Genomic DNA, 15,531 nt, shown 5'->3' on the forward strand with positions numbered 1-15,531 from the left:
GCGCCTCCTGTTCCACCGCTGTCCTCTCTTCTGCGCTCTGCGGTCTGGTCTCCAGGACCCGCAGCCGGGCTCGCTGGTCTTTCACCACTTCCCATTCGACATTCGGGTCCTGCAGCTGTGAGGAGAAGTGGACCAGAAGGCTGTTCTTTCTCACTCTGAGTGAGGCATGACTCAAGGGGCACTGTCCTCCAGGGACAGACAAAAAGAATGCGTAAAGGCCCCAAATGGTACTGGCAGCATGGCTGAATGCCCACCTACCTTGCACACTTCAACAACTGCCTCCCAAAATAGAAAGAGGAGGTACGTCACATGCTCCAGCTAGAAGGACGGTTCTGGTTATCTGGCATCTCTGCCGGATAAATTGCTGCCCAAATTTTGCTTTTGTTTTTGTTTGGGGGGGATGTCTTGTTAAAACGTGGTGTGAATTGTGAACGTTCAGGGTTCAGCTTCCTCTCAATGGAGGATAGGAGCATTTTGTCTGTAGCACATGTGCTTGTCAACGAACACATATGAGCATTAATGCATGTGCCGATTCATAGCCTGCAGCAGTTAAGGTATAATTTGAATTGATGAACACGTGAAGCTGCCTTACAGTGAATCAGACCCTATCAAAGTCAGTATTGTCTACTCAGACCGGCAGCGACTCTCCAGGGTCTCAGGCAGAGGTCTTTCCCATCACCTACTTGCCTAGTCCCTTTAACTGGAGATGCCAGGGATTGAACCCAGGACCTTCTGCATGCCAAGCAGATGCTCTACCTCTGAGCCACAGCCCCTCCCCATGATTTATGTTTTTCAAATGTGCCTTTGAAAAGAAGCTCTGTCTTAGTTTTTATCAGCAGATGATAGCTTATTGGAGAATAAACCGATAGAGCATAAAGAAGGTGGAGTGTTCATTACATTTACACACAGGTGGAGTAGATGCATCACTCTACACATGCACACTATGTGCACTGAAATCGATGTGTATAAACAGAAATTAGCCCCAGTGCCCCACATACACAAAACATCCAGCTCATGAGGATGATGTCTACCCACATTGCAAACATTTCAGATCACTTCCTACATATGCAGACTCCAGGGCAAATCTACATGCAAAGCTTGCATGTTTTGCGGGGGACGGTAAGAGGACTTTGTTTCGGTGAGCCTCTCCAGCTCTGTTGGCCAGCCCTCAGCTGTTCTGCTGGGTCCCTTTGGTGGGTCTCCCAAGCTTCAGAATACGGATGCCAGCCTCCAGGTTGGACCTGGGGACCCTCCGGAATTACAGCTCATCTCCAGACTACAGAGATCAGTTCCTCTGGAGAAAATGGATGCTTTGGAGGGTCGACTCTCTGGCATTGTACCGCACTGAGGTCCCTCTCCTCCTCAGGCTCCACCCCCAAATCTCCAGAAGTTTCCCAACCGGGATATGGCAACCCTTAACTGCTGGTGGCCAGGGCAACCTACAAACTCTACCTCAGAATGGGAAGAGAAGGATGTTGCTTCACCTGATTCGCTTTATGTCCCAGGACAGCAGCTCCTCTCATGCACCCTTCCTTCCTTCCTCCTTAGCCTCTTATGGGAGCCCATTTTAAAGTTGCCATCCTCTAGGTGGGGGCTGGAGATATCCTGCTCATCTCCAGGGAACAGAGATCAGTTTCCCCTGGTTGGGAAATACCTGGAGTCTAGTCTATGCTAGTCTAGCCCCACCCTTCATCACCACCTGCTGATCCCCACCTCCCCAGCCACACCTGCCCTGCTCCTGGGGAGGTGGGGATTGCTCTCTCCTAGGGCTGCCAACCTCCAGGTGGTACAATATCAATAGAAAACCTGTGCCGTATATAACGTCGTTGTGGAAATTAGCAGCACGAAAGGCTCCAAATAAAATCCAACTGGAATTACATCACAAAACTTATATTGAAATAAAGCATTACATCATGCTTAATGAAACAAAATCAAGCATTACAACATGCAAAAATAAGTCTGAGCCGCACATGTTTGTAATTTTCTTATTTTTGCATGTTGTAATGCAAAAATGGTAGCTGGAGATCTCCTGCTATTACAACTGATCTCCAGCCGATAGAGATCAGTTCCCCTGGAAAAAATGGCCACTTTGACAATTGGACTTTATGGCATTGAAGTCCCTCCCCTCCCCAAACCCCACCCTCCTCAGGCTCCACACCAAAAACCTCCCGCTGGTGGCGAAGAGGGACCTGGCAACCCTTGTGAAGTCTCAGGAGGGTGGGGTTTGGAGAGGGGAGGGGCTTCAATGCCACAGAGTTTAATTGCCAAAGTGGCCATGTTCTCCAGGGGGACTGATTTCTGTCGCACAGAGATCAGTTGTAATAGCAGGAGATCTCCAGCCACCACCTGGAGGTTTAGCAAACTAAGGTTAGCCTGCTGTAAGTTAATTAGTGAAAAAAGACAGCAGTATAGTGCATATAACAACAATGGTATTTATATCTTAACCCCTCAAAATAAATGAATGCAACAAATTATATACAGTGTATAAGGCAATACACAACTTTGGCATACAAGTCCAATTAGGACACAATTGCTGAAATGTATGTACAATGACAACATGAATAAAATTAATGCATATTAATTCAGCATCTTGTGGTTCCGGTCTTTTCCAGAGGTGCACTTCTTTACAGAGTTCCAGGTAAATCTCTGTTTCGGCTTAGAAGCCTTCCTCAGGGACCAACGCTAGCTGTTAGTGGCTAAGTACTAACAGCTAGAGTTGGTCCCTGAGGAAGGCTTCTAAGCCGAAACAGAGATTTACCTGGAACTCTGTAAAGAAGTGCACCTCTAGAAAAGACCGGAACCACAAGATGCTGAATTAATATGAATTAATTTTATTAATGTTGTCATTGTACATACATTTCAGCAATTGTGTCCTAATTGGACTTGTATGCCTAAGTTGTGTATTGCCTTATACACTGTATATAATTTGTTGCATTCATTTATTTTGAGGGGTTAAGATATAAATACCACTGTTGTTATATGAACTATACTGCTGTCTTTTTTCACTAACCACCTGGAGGTTGGCAACCCTAGTGGGCTGTGCTGCAAAAATTACATGTAGTCACCTGAGCAACAGAGCCCAAAGTGGCATGTCGGAGCCTTGTGCCACTCCCCAACGGACAAAAGGACTTTGTGATGTGTAGACTGGCCCTCTGTGCTCATGAGCCAGCAATTGTGCATAGGTGGAATGGGCAGGTTCAGTATGCTCGTGCTCTTCCTCCCATTCATGTTTATTTCAACATGCATAATGCCATGTGTAGCGGGCTTGTGTAATGGGGGGGGGGCTGCCCTCAAGTAGTGACCTTCTGCATGAAATGTTAGACAGCTGAGCATCAGAACTGCTACAGTTTTCCGCCAGCCATGGCTCCTGTTCCTGGAAGGTAGAAATTCACCAGGTTAATCCTTTCCCACTCTGCTACGCCTGCAACTTCAACAAAACTTTGCCTGATCAGTCTAGGGCTGCCATTTCCCCACTGGGGTGGGGGATCTCCCGCCACCAGTGGGCCCTTCCTGCCACTGCTCAGCTGGGTGGAGGGAGAAAAATAGGGGTAAAAGGGAGGGGGGGGATGGCCAGCCTCCTGACATCAGAGCATCACTGCAGCATTCAGTCAAAACTCTATGGTTAAACCACAGAGTTTGGGCTGAATGCTAGAGCATCGTCAGCGATGCAGTGACATCAGCATGTTGCTGGTGATGTAATAACATCACTAGCAAGCTCACACACACACACCCCATCAGTTGCTAGCCTCATGCTGGCAACCCTACAGAGGACGAGAAGACGGCAGAGTTTTCCTCAGATAAATTGTACTTCCAAAAGGCCCCTGATTCGCACCCATTTCATTCTGCCCTGGTTACCTCTTCGGGGCTTTTTTGGTGTGGGGAAGGCTCCTCTTCCTGTGGGATGTCCAGTCTCTTCAGCCTGACAAAAGGGGACTGAAAAGGAAAATGGAGGTATGTCTTCTTGTCCATTCAACGCACCCAGCTGTGGTGGCCATCTTTATTTTCTGTGCCTGTAACTAGGGCTGCCAACCTCCAGGTACTAGCTGGAGATCTCCTGCTGTTACAACTGATCTCCAGCTGATAAGAGATCCGTTCACTTAGAGAAAATGGATGCTCTGGCAATTAGACTCCATGGCAAGTCCCTCCCCTCCCCAAACCCCGCCTTCCTCAGGCCCTGCCCCAAAAACCTCCCGCCGGTGGCGAAGAGGGACCTGGCAACCCTACCTGTAACAGCAGCCTGACCCACAGACATCAAAGTGACAGATACTCCTAAAGGCCTGGTTCACCTTCTCAATCTGTGCGTATCAGACTGCTGCCAGAAGACTTAGAAGGCCATAATTCTGCCTCTTGAAGAGCTGCCAGGCAGAGGCAAGCCAAAGCACCTGATTCAGAATGTCAGGTGCCGTTAAACGAAGCAAAGCAAAATCTAGGCTTGCCAACTCCTGGCTGGGAAATTCCTGGAGATTTGGGGGTTGAGCCAGTGGGGGGTGGGGCGTGGGGAAGGGAGGGAAGGGACCTCAGTGGCAAATAATTCCATAGAGTCCACCCTCCAAAGCAGCCCTTTTCAGCAGGGAAAGTGAACTCTGTAGTCTGGAGATCAGTTGTAATTCCCGTAGATCTCCAGGCCCCACCTGGAGGCTGGGCAACCCTAGATCTAACTTACGGGCCTGGGGCCACAATCCATCGGGAAATTATCCTGCACAAACCCCACTGAAACAAATGATAGCTGCGCAGGACTATTCTGTCTCCCAATGGAGCTTGTGCAGATCCCCGTAAACTGTGCTCCATGTTAAAGCCAAACAAGATGTGATTCAAAAGCATCTCTCAACAAGCTTTAAAAACAACAACACAGCAGCTACAGAAGGGCTCTGAATCTTATCAGAGCAGCAGTCGGGGGGGTTAATTCCCCCCCCCCCAGTCAAAGTCATTCCCTGCCCAGCTGTCTTTCCACCTGGAAAGACACAGCCTCATATCTTTTTCCCTGTGAGGAGGAAAGCAGTTTGAAGAGAGTGAGCGTTAGCAGAGAAAGATTAAGTACTTTCATTACCTCCCATCAGATTAACACACAAACACACACTGGCTGACTGGCTTTACAATGAAAAGCGCCTCCAGGTGCTTCCCGCATCACATCTAAGTTAGCACCTGAATTTTCAATTTCAAGGACCAAGATGTCTCCGGCCATCTCTGTTGCTTACTATAGCTGCTTCTCTGTGATGCAGAATGCAGAAGCCATGGCAGTCGGAATGGGACATTGACTCAGTAGCATTCCCCAGACTTTTCTTGCCTCCATATCTTGCTGCCACCATTTCCCCCCTCCACCTTTAAAAAAATCAGGAATTGCTATATAACTTCAGCATTATAATGACCTTTTACACCAGTGCAGTAGTTCCCAGCTTTCATTTTCCAAACAGTAAGCCTTTAGCCCTTTTCATTGCCAAGCTATAAAGGGAAATGTGCAGCATCCACAATTTCCCTTATATCTCCAAAAGGAAAAGCACTAGAGACTTATAACACTACAGTAAAATGTCAATTAGTTATCCGGTGATGGTGCCAGAGAATGATGTGAGGGCTGAGCTAAGGAAAATGGTAGGACCTGTAGAAAGGTACACTTTCCCATCTACATGGCATCCAATGGTGCATTGACTGAGATCTTTCCACCACACTAGGTTTTGGAAAGACCGCAGCAAAGTGGGGGGGATCACAGAAGCAGGATGGACAGGGGATGACATCATGTGGATGTTCCCCAAAACCATGCTGTGATAAAAAAGCTAAGGTGAAACAAAACACTAGTCGGGAAACAGACCTCAACAAAACCCCAAATCCGAACCTGCCAAAATTGGGTGTCAGGACTCACCAACAGATTATCTTTTTCCAGCATGGCTTGCTTGCTATCCTTTGGAGCTTCTAGTCCTGATACCAACAGAGGACCACTGGATGGAGGAGGAGGTGACGGCTCCTTAGTTGGGATAACTTGTCTGTGAGCTCTGATGCTCTCCCGGGGCTGAAGAATGTCAGCAATGCTCCTCTCCTTTGAGTGTTGGAACTCCTTTGAAACCTGCAACTGAGAGTGCGCATACAAATGTGTCAAGGAAGGCCCCAAACCCATTTCTCCTTGAGCTGTCCCTCTGGATGTGGTGGGGAAAAGGGATAGAAGGGAAACTATGACTGATCTGATTTGAGTGGAACTGGCTGAATTCTGGGAATCTATAGAACTAAACATAACATCAACCTATGCGATAGGAACAGCGTAACTGAAGTCACATAGAATGGCCACAATACAACACTTCACAATATCAAAAATATATTCAACATCCAATTTTATCTATAAACAATCCAATATGTGCACAACTACTAATCCTATACATACATATACATATCACAAGACACACAAACCATAACAAACCAATTACATCCAGATGTTTCAACTACAATCTTGATAATATTTATAGTAGGTACAGAGTGCACCTTAATGTTACAGCCAAAAATGTCCCAACAATGGCTTGCAGCCTACTCTAGGGCTGGATCCTAAGGAGGGCGGGGTTTGGAGAGGGGAGGGACTTCAATGCCATAGAGTCCAATGGCCAAAGCGGCCATTTTCTCCAGGGGAACTGTTCTCTATCGGCAGGTCAGTTGTAATACCGGGAGATCTCCAGCCACCACCTGGAGGTTGGCAACTCTAGCCACGGGTCTTGCAGGCACTTTTGGAATTATGAGGAAGGTTGGTGGGCCCCACCCACCAAGTGGCTGCCACGAGGAGGAGGAACGTAACCCTTTACTCTCGCAAATATTTGTATTTTAAAATAAAATTACTATTAAATGCAATGTTCTGAGGTGGGGGAAACAAGAGATTTCAGCTGTAGGAAGGCAGGAAAGTATTAGGTGTAATTACCCAAGTTTACCATGCCCAGCAATTTATCCAGTTCAAATAAATGTATAGCCTTAGTTACTACCTGCAAGTCTCTGCAGGTTTGGGGACTCTGACAGGAGAATTCACCTGGAGGCAATACTGAGGAGTCCAAAAGTCTGTGCACAACAGAATTGTGTGTATGTGTGTTCTTATTTATGGATTTGTGGGAGGGAAGGCAGCATGGTAAAGCCCGATCTCATCATATCTTGGAAGCTAAGCAGGGTGGGTACTTGGATGGGAGACCACCAAGGAAGACTCTGCAGAGGAAGGTAATGGCAAACCACTTCAGCTCCTTACTTGCCTTGAAAGACCCTTGCTAGGGTCACCATAATTGGTTGCAACTTGATGGTATTTATGTACATATTTATAGATTTGTACATTTTCCATTGTATTGTCAATGGACACAAGAACATGCACCCTGCAAGACTGGCCAAGGGTCCATCTAGGAGAACATCTTGTTTCCAAATGACATCAAACAGATATCCCTGGGAAGCTCACAAGCCGGACATAAAAGCAATAGCTAGCCCTAACCTGCTCTTCCCAGTAACTGGTATTCAGAGATATATTGTCTCTGTACTTGCGAGTTCCATGTAGCTATCACAGCTTTTATTAACCTCCTCCATTAATTTGTCTAATGTCTTTTTATAGTCCCCTAAAGCCAGTGGCCATCGTTACATTCTGTTTCGGCAAATTCCATCAATTCATTATGTGTTGTATAAAGCAATATTTCAGACAATACATTTAGGGACTCACATGTTCACATGAAGCTGCCTTATACTGAATCAGACCCTCGGCCCATCGAAGTCAGTATTGTCTACTCAGCCCGGCAGCGGCTCTCCAGGGTCTCAGGTAGAGGTCTTTCACATCTCCTACCTGCCTAGCCCCTTTAACAGGCGATGCCGGGGATTGAACCTGGGACCGTCTGCATGCCAAGCAGAGGCTCTACCACTGAGCCACTGCCCCTCCCAATATAGACTCAAGATAGAGGGGTGGATCTTGTCCCCATCCAACCCTATTTATGTATTTATTTGTGGGAAAGGTATACCCCACCTTTCCTTTTGGCTTGGGTCTGAAGCCTTCCTCCAGCCTAAGCAACCTTCCTGAAGTTGGTCTCAAATTGGACAAAGAGCCACTGAAATTGGGGGGAGGCTCCTTAGGCTGTTGGACGACTACTTGGAGGATGGTTGGACCCGCCCCAGTATTTATTATTTATGTTATTAAAAACATTTTATGCTACCTTTCCACCTAATCATTTTATGCTACCTTTCCACCTAATCAGGGTCCACAAGGCAGCAAATATTTTAAAAGAATTAAAACATTTAAACAATAATACAGTTACAATTATAAAAGTCAATTAAAAGCACATGAACAAACAGCACTAGAAGGAGGGCCAATAACAGTTATTGGGAGTATGCCAGATGAAACAAAAAGATCTTCACCTGCTGGCGAAAGGCACCAACAGAGGGAGACAGACAAAAACCAACAGAGGGAGTTCCAAAGTTTTGGTACCACAGCTGAGAAGGCCCTTTCTTTGGTCGCCACCCATCTAGCCTCAGATGGCAGGGGCAACTAAAACAGGGCCTCTGAGGATGACCAGAGCGAGTGGGTAGGTTCATATGATGGGAGAAGGGGGTCCTTAAGGTGTGTTGGTCCCCAGGCCATCCAGGGCTTTAAACCTTGAATTTAACCCGAAAGCAAATTGGAAGCCAGTGCAGGTAGAAGAAGACTGGAATGATATGGTCCCTTCGATCCACTCCAGTCAACACTCTGGCCACAGCATTCTACAATAACTGTAGTTTCCAGACAGTCTTCAAGGGCATCCCCGCATAAAGCATGTTGCAGTAAACTAATCTAGAGGTTACCAGGGCATGCACCACAGTGGCAACATCTTTTCTACTCAGGAAGCGCCACAGCTGGCTCACCAGCCAAAGCTGGTGAAAGGCACCCCTGGCCCCTGCTGCCACCTGTTTATCCAACAGGAGGCCCAGGTCCAGGAGCGTCCCCAAGCTGCAAGTGCCCCTTGCTCATTTATGGGGTGTGCAAACCCCCAAAGTGCCTCCAAGCACCTGTTCACATTTTCCACAGCCTCCCTGGGATCTGCCAGTACCATGAGATAGAGTATCTCATATACTACCCACTGCTATATTTAGTGGCTTGTGAACATGTACAAACAAATGGTCTGGGTGTCTGCTTGCTATTCAGGTCTACTGCATGTATTTCCCCCAGCAACAAGTTTGAGTGGTGCAAAAGCATAACCAGTCTCTTCTCCATACTGTAAGCGCTCGTAAGGATTCTTTTCATATTTATCAGGGAGGTTTTTTTAAACGCCCACCTTCTGAGTCCAAAGAAACCCTCAAGGCACTTAACAAATCATGCATAAAACAAGAAACCAGCATAGATCCATATCAATAAATAAAACCAACCCAACAGTCTATGCATAAAAAGGTTGCCAACCTCCAGATACTAGCTGGAGATCTCCTACTACTACATCTGATCTCCAGTCAATAGAGATCAGTTCCCCAGGAGAAAATGGCCGCTTTGGCCATTGGACTCTATGGCATTGAAGCCCCTCCCCTCCCCAAACCCCGCCCTCCTCAGGCTCCGCCCCAAAGACTTCCCGCTGGTAGTGAAGAGGGACCTGGCAGCCCTAATGCAGAAAGATCACACCGGATTAAAAAGAGCAAAGGCCCTTCTGCAATTCAGGGCAAGGTCAAAAATATTACATGGTTGTCACTGGAAAAAGACGTGCAGGGCTACCGGGCAAAATGTGGTCAGCAATGCTTTGGACAATGGTGCGAGAAAGCCCCTGCAGACGAGTGAACAGAGGCTGCCTTTTGCAACTGTTAAAAAGTTGCAGTTAAGGCAGCGGAACTCTCTTGGGAGTTTCCTCTTGCAGGCAAACTGCACAGATGTTTCTACGGTTGCAACGAGATAGGAGCTTCAAGAAGGCCTCTCCCAGCCTCCTCAGCCACTCACAGCGACTTCCTGCCTTCGCAAGGAACGCATGAAGATGCTTTGTACTGAGTCAGGCTACAGTGGGGGGGCCTTCCAGTTTAGCATCCTCGACTCTGAATGGCAGCGGCTCTCCAAGCTCTCAGGCAGAGAACGGCTTCCCACACCCGCAGTGTGATGTAGTGGAATGGCTTCCCCCACGCCCAGTGTGGTATAGTGGTTAAGAGCGGTGGTTTGGAGCGGTGGAGTCTGATCTGGAGAACCGGGTTTGATTCCCTACTCCTCCACATGAGCGGCGGAGGCTAATCTGGTGAACTGGATTTGGTTCCCCACTCCTATGCATGAAGCCAGCTGGGTGACCTCGGGCTAGTCACACTCTCTCAGCTTCACCTACCTCACAGGGTGTCTGTTGTGGGGAGGGGAAGGTGATTGTAAGCCGGTTTGAGTGGTAGAGGAAGTCGGCATATAAAAACCAACTCTTCTTCTTTTTCAACACTGACTACTTGACTTCCTCAATTCAGGATACCAGGGTGTGATCCTAGAGCCTTCTGATTGCAAAACTGCATGTGTTCTGTCAAGCAACACTTCAGACAATGCACTTAGGGACTCAAGACAGTGGGGCGGATCTTATCCCCATCCAACCGTATTTATGTATTTATTTGTGGAAAATTTATACCCCGCCTTTCCTTTTGGCATGGGTCTGAAGCCTTCCTCCAATCTAAGGAGACTTCCTGAAGTTGGTCTCACACTGGATGAAGAGACACTTAAATTGGAGGGAGGCTCCTTAGGCTGGCACAAGACTACTTGTAGGATGGTTGGACCCACCCCAGTATTTATTATTTATGTTATTAAAAACATTTTATGCTACCTTTCCACCTAATCAGCGTCCACAAGGCATAGGGTTGCCAGGTCCCTTCTCACACTAGTGGGAGGTTTTTAGGGCGGAGCCTGAGGGGGGTGGGGTTTGGGGAGGGGAAGGACTTCAATGCCATAGAGTCCAATTGCCAAAGCGGCCATTTTCTCCAGGTGACCTGATCTCTATCGGCAGGAGATCAGTTGTAATAGCAGGAGATCTCCAGCTACTACCTGGAAGTTAGCAGCACGAAAGGCTCCAAATAAAATCCAACTGGAATTACATCACAAAACTATATTGAACTCAAGCATTACATCATGCTAAATATCATGCTAAATGAAACAAAATCAAGCATTACATCATGCAGAAATAAGAAAATACAAACATATGCGGCTCAGACAATAACCCCCGGTGCAACAAGCTAGTAAAGTGGGGCGGGACAAATCCTTCTACTGTCTGGGATGGTCAAGTCGCAAGTCCAAGGAAACCAACAGGTAAGCAGGACGGAGAGAGTTCATGCAGAGGAGAGGAGAGGAGAACGCGTGGCTACTCGCTGGTGCGCGTTTCAAAAAGGCTTTCTTCAGCTCCAATAGAAAGGCAACGTCAGCTTTTAAGTCCATATGGTGATAAGCTGGTTGTCAAAAAGACCGTCAACACAGCTTTGGAGTCACAGAAGAAAGATCTACTGGCTCAAAGAACCCCAAGATGCCTTCACACAGCTCAAGTAGTCCCTGTCCTAGTTTCCACAGGAGACAAAACTAAAGTCTAGATACCAGGCTTGGCTGCCCACAGCAGCATGAGTGACAGAAGACCATCGCACATAATGGACCAAAGCTGCAGCACTAAAAAGACATCAATATCAGGGTAGCCATTGCAAATGCTCCTTCTTTGTTGGTTCAGGTCCCCAGGGACCTGAACCAACAAAGAAGGAGCATTTGCAATGGCTACCCTGATATTGATGTCTTTTTAGTGCTGCAGCTTTGGTCCATTATGTGCGATGGTCTTCTGTCACTCATGCTGCTGTGGGCAGCCAAGCCTGGTATCTAGACTTTAGTTTTGTCTCCTGTGGAAACTAGGACAGGGACTACTTGAGCTGTGTGAAGGCATCTTGGGGTTCTTTGAGCCAGTAGATCTTTCTTCTGTGACTCCAAAGCTGTGTTGACGGTCTTTTTGACAACCAGCTTATCACCATATGGACTTAAAAGCTGACGTTGCCTTTCTATTGGAGCTGAAGAAAGCCTTTTTGAAACGCGCACCAGCGACTAGCCACGCGTTCTCCTCTCCTCTCCTCTGCATGAACTCTCTCCGTCCTGCTTACCTGTTGGTTTCCTTGGACTTGCGACTTGACCATCCCAGACAGTAGAAGGATTTGTCCCGCCCCACTTTACTAGCTTGTTGCACCGGGGGTTATTGTCTGAGCCGCATATGTTTGTATTTTCTTATTTCTGCATGATGTAATGCTTGATTTTGTTTCATTTAGCATGATATTTAGCATGATGTAATGCTTGAGTTCAATATAGTTTTGTGATGTAATTCCAGTTGGATTTTATTTGGAGCCTTTCGTGCTGCTAATTTCCACAACGACGTTATATACGGCACAGGTTTTCTATTGTCATTGTAACTACCTGGAAGTTGGCAACCCTAACAAGGCAGCAAATATAGAAAAAAATTAAAACATTTAAACAATTAATGATACAGTTAAAACTATATCCAATGAGTTGTATTTTCTTCCAAAATGGCACCATTCATATGAAGATCTGTTTTGACTGGTGGTGGCTTTCCAGGCCTCCAGCAGAGAAACATATTTCACAGCACCTGCTACCCAAGATACTTTTTACCTGTCTGCCCTGACCTGGATGGCCCAGGCTAGCCTGATCTCGTCAGATCTCAGAAGCTAAGCAGGGTCAGCCCTGGTTAGTATTTGGATGGGAAACCACCAAGGAATACCAGGGTTGCTGTGCAGAGGAAGGCACTGGCAAACCACCTCTGTTAGTCTCTTGCCATGAAAACCCCAAAAGGGGTCGCCATAAGTTGGCTGCGACTTGAAGGCACTTTACACACACACACACACACACATATATTTATGTAGAAAATGTCTGTGCTGCCACTCCAGAGAACCTGCTGGAGGTGGCTTAGAAAGGAAAACATACTACAACCGTAAAAACAACAACAACAATAGGGTTGTTGGCAATTAATAAACTGTTTCAAACCCGGCATTCAAAACCCAGCCCGAGCACAAACGCAGCAAAGAACAATGAGCAGCTTAAAACGAGTCTCATAAAACATTTCCCCGGCTAGACGCACGCTACGAATGCAATGTCAAAAGATCAACCCCTTAATTAAGAAGGCTGGGTAAGAAGGAAAGTTTTGGCCTGGCGCCTGGAAGAGGAGAGGGCAGGCGCCGGGCAAACCTCAAAGGGGTGGGCGTACCAAAGGAGAGCTGCTGCTGGGGAATTCACCTGCATTCTTCTGCAAGACAAACGCGAACAATAACCTCCACACGTGTCCAAATCTTGGCCACCCGGATTCAGACCTTACTGGAACGGCAAGGTTTAAAGCGTTTAATATATTGGTTTGGCGAAATGCCCGTGTTTTCCTTCAAGGTCCTAAATATGGGACTCTATGGAAAACTGCCACCCACAGAAATTTTCTAGGCTCCTTCTCTGAATTTTCAGCTTTCATTTTTTTAAAGACGTAATTCTTTATTCTTCTTACTTTGGAAAATATAAGAATGAATTAGGAAGGTGGAAAATTTTCTTTAGAATTACTCAAGCTGTTCCCACCTTCCGGCTGTTCTGGCTAACAAGCACAAAGCACTGTGGTGACAGACAAATTCTGAGCTACCGGCGTGCCAGGTTTTTGTTTAATTAAAATTAAAATTTTACCAAAAAGAATTAAGCCACGCTGTCGGGGTTCAACACATTAAATGCATGCATGCGTCTGCTGTTTCCATGCCCCACAAATGTGAAAAACAATTCTGTCAAAGGGAATTGGTCACCTGCCTTTGGATTCCACATCCCCTAATGTGAAAGGGGCCAGACCTATGGAAAATCCAGCTCCTTGGTCCTTGTTATGGATGAAGACAGAGCTGTCCAGATGGCCCATTGGTCCATTTACTCCCAGCGGTCTACTCTGACCCCAAGCTGCTCTCCGAGATCGTACCCTGAGATCCTTTTACTGGGAGATGCCAAGGACCGAACCTGGGACCTCGGCTTGCCCAGCCTTGCCGCTGAACCGTGCCCCCTCCCTGGCAGGACTGTTTCCCGCCACCGATCCTCACCTGCTCCCCAGGCCTCTCTTGCTGCAGGCGGGTGGATCTTCTCAGAGGGGTATCCCCCCTCACGGGCTCTTTCTTCCTCATGTTGTTTCAGGATGGGAGGAAGGGCTCCTGGGGATGCCCACCGGCAGCACTCTCCCTCTTTCTCTCTCTCCTCTTCACCAGAAAGGGCTGTTCCAAAGTCCCACTGAAACTTTTCGGCTCCGCTCCAACCACGCAGAGACGTTAACAGTTCAAACCCGCTGGACGCATTTGAAACAACAGCTAGCAATTGGCTGGCTGGCTGTTTTCAGGCTTCGTCCGCCAGCTGACTCCTAGCGGCTGCTGTCGGAAGGAAGGAAGGCAGACAAGAATGCCAGTTAGTGAAACCAGGCTGCAGGGCTTGCAGCGCTCTTGAGAGGGAGGGGAGGCAGCAGACAGGCAGTGCTGTGCTGTGCCAGATGCAGATGAGAACCCCCTCCCTCCAATTTCCAGCTGCCATTGATGGGGACATTTTAGGGAGGGAAGGCAGCAGCCGCTACGCCAGGATCCACCTCCAGAATACATAAGAACACAAGAAAAGCCATGCTGGATCAGACCAAGGTCCATCAAGTCCAGCAGTCTGTTCACACAGTGGCCCACCAGGTGCCTCTAGGAAGCCCCCAAACAAGACAACTGCAGCAGAATTGTCCTGCCTGTGTCCACAAACCTAATATAATGGCCATGCTCCTCTGATCCCGGAGATAATAGGTATACATCATGACTAGTATACATTTTTACTAGTAGCCATGAATAGCCTTCTCCTCCATGAACATGTCCACTCCCCTCTTGAAGCTTTCCAAGTTGGCAGCCATCACCACATCCTGGGGCAGGGAGTTCCACACTTTAACTATGCATTGTGTGAAGAAATATTTCCTTTTATCTGTTTTGAATCTCTCACCCTCCAGCTTCAGCAGATGACCCCACATTCTAGTATTATGAGGGAGAAAAGCTTCTCCCTGTCCACTCTCCACACCATGCATAATTTTATAGCTCTCTATCATGTGTCCCTTTAACCGCCTTTTTTCTAAGTTAAACAGCCCTAATAAATGGACATTTAAAAACCCACAACACTAAAAAGCCAGTGGGGGAAACATTTTAATCTCCCATTTCATTCCACTGCTGACCTTACAGTAGCAGTCCTCAAACAGAGAAGCTTCAAGGGGAGATTACAATGCGAGACTGCAAAACTTGAGTTCATTCACAAGTTCAGAACAACAAATGTCTAAGGGGGTACTGGACTCCAATCTAGCTGCTCTCCAGATGAGAGCCCCTAACTCAACTTTCAACTAAGACTATCAGAGGGAGAGGAGCGTCAGCTGCTTCAAGAACACTTGTGTCAAAACTAATATATAAATATCATACCTAACCACATATGTAAAATAATATCTATTTTAAAAAATGGAAGTTTAGGAATGGAAGCATTTTCCTGTTTGGAAAGAACTAAATTCTCACTAAATCAAGAGTGAGGACAGCAGTTCATGGGCTCTACTTGAACCACGGATTCAACCCAGCTAACCTTTT

The 15,531-nt window shown here is 47.1% G+C and overlaps 1 long non-coding RNA gene across 1 annotated transcript; it reads right to left on the reverse strand.

Moving 5' to 3' along the window:
• Positions 1–2: 2 nt before the first annotated feature.
• LOC130479938 (uncharacterized) lies at positions 3–6,010 on the reverse strand. The gene is made up of 3 exons (XR_008933401.1): positions 5,855–6,010; positions 3,856–3,933; positions 3–115 (listed from the first exon to the last, which is right to left on the reverse strand). It is a non-coding gene; the product is annotated as an uncharacterized LOC130479938 (long non-coding RNA).
• Positions 6,011–15,531: the final 9,521 nt, after the last annotated feature.

Source organism: Euleptes europaea, chromosome 7, assembly GCF_029931775.1.
Source record: "Euleptes europaea isolate rEulEur1 chromosome 7, rEulEur1.hap1, whole genome shotgun sequence".
Taxonomy (NCBI): domain Eukaryota; kingdom Metazoa; phylum Chordata; class Lepidosauria; order Squamata; family Sphaerodactylidae; genus Euleptes; species Euleptes europaea.